General features: G+C 43.7%; 1 non-coding gene across 1 annotated transcript; it reads left to right on the top strand.

Moving 5' to 3' along the window:
- The first annotated feature begins 1581 nt into the window (after positions 1 to 1581).
- TRNAP-AGG (transfer RNA proline (anticodon AGG)) lies at positions 1582 to 1653 on the top strand. Its single transcript has one exon. It is a non-coding gene; the product is annotated as a tRNA-Pro (tRNA).
- The last annotated feature ends 258 nt before the right edge of the window (positions 1654 to 1911 follow it).

The following is a 1911-nucleotide window of genomic DNA, read 5'->3' as shown; positions in this document are numbered from 1 at the left end:
TACAGTTTAGTCAGGTTTTGAGGAATCCGTTTTTTTTATTTTATTTATTTATTTATTTATTTTTTTTAATCAAAAACCTGATACAGGAACCTTATTGCAAAAACGTGGTGTGAACCCGGCCTAACTGAAGATGGGTGGGAAAAAAAAAATGGTCAGGTACTCAAAGGGTTAACGACTGGTTGTTTATAAACATTGTAGCATTTATAACTATTTGTTTTCAAATCTGATTAGATTTCATCCATCACTCACCTGTCAATCACCCCAATCTGTGCCTCCTCAGCTGTTGAAAAACTACAACTCCCAGCATGGGAGTTGTAGTTTTGCAACAGGCGGAGGGGACTGAGAATTGACACAAGGCTGTCAGGGCATGCTGGGAGTTGTAGTTTTGCAACAGGCAAAGGGGACCGAGAATTGATATAAGGCTGTCAGGGCATGCTGGGAGTTGTAGTTTTGCAACAGGCAAAGGGGACCGAGAATTGATATAAGGCTGTCAGGGCATGCTGGGAGTTGTAGTTTTGCAACAGGCAAAGGGGACTGAGAATTGACTCAAAGCTGTCAGGACATGCTGGGAGTTGTAGTTTTGCAACAGGCGGAGGGGACTGAGAATTGACACAAGGCTGTCAGGACATGCTGGGAGTTGTAGTTTTGCCACAGGCGGAGGAGACTGAGAATTGACACCAACGCTGTCAGGGCATGCTGGGAGTTGTAGTTTTGCAACATGCGGAGGGGACTGAAAATTGACACAAGGCTGTCAGGGCATGCTGGGAGTTGTAGTTTTGCAACAGGCAAAGGGGACTGAGAATTGACTCAAAGCTGTCAGGACATGCTGGGAGTTGTAGTTTTGCCACGGGTGGAGGGGACTGAGAATTGACACAAGGCTGTCAGGACATGCTGGGAGTTGTAGTTTTACAACAGGTGGAGGAGTCTGAGAATTGATACAAGGCTGTCAGGACATGCTGGGAGTTGTAGTTTTACAACAGGTGGAGGGAACTGAGAATTGACCCAATTGTAATAGTTTTGGGGAACAGGCTGGAGAACATAGAGTTAACATAAGGGAGATCTATTGTAATATAAGGGGGAAAAAACAAACAAAACAACTGGTCAGGTACTCAAGGGGTTAACGGCCGTATTGTTTATAAACATTGCAACAATTGGAAACTTTGAACAACTATTTTGTTTTCAAAACAATGCAAAACGCAACCGTTTAGATTTAACCCGTCACTCACCCGTACAGAAGAATGCAGCCAGCAGTCTGCTCCCAAAAACCGCACTGGAACCGCAGCCATTACCGCAGGACGGACTGATTTGTTGTAACTCCTCCCCCTACTTTGCATATGCGAATTTAATTGGCTGTTATTGACGTCCACTATGTAGTAGCTCATTCTGATTGGCTGGTAGGCGGGCCCTCCGGGTACTGGTTTGTTTTCAGTTTCGGTAATGGGATGGAGAGCGGATTGTGGGGCCCCTGGGGGACCTCTCCTCATGAGGGGGTCTTGGGAAAAACCGCAGCTGCGATTCTCATATACAATATGTCAGTGTGCACAGAGCCAGAAGGGGAATCGTTAAAATCTTTAACAAATCGGCTCGTTGGTCTAGGGGTATGATTCTCGCTTAGGGTGCGAGAGGTCCCGGGTTCAAATCCCGGACGAGCCCAATTTTTTTATTTTTTTTTAATTTTATTTATATAAAATACTTCATAAGACATACATACATTAGGGTGTTTCATTTTTCCAAAGATGTGATTTTCATATGACTTTGCTTACGCCCAAACCAAACCTGCAAAGAAAAAGGAAATGAAATTAGAGAGATTAGATTAGAGGGTAAAAACCTAGTTTTGGAAGGAAAAGACCTGAACCATTTCGTTACTAATAAAACAAAGACGTTCTTTGAATTGTTTGGGATCCACAACGT

This window comes from Hyla sarda, chromosome 2 (genome assembly GCF_029499605.1).
Source record: "Hyla sarda isolate aHylSar1 chromosome 2, aHylSar1.hap1, whole genome shotgun sequence".
NCBI classification, from domain to species: Eukaryota; Metazoa; Chordata; class Amphibia; order Anura; family Hylidae; genus Hyla; species Hyla sarda.
This window is presented reverse-complemented; position numbering and strand designations above follow the sequence as displayed.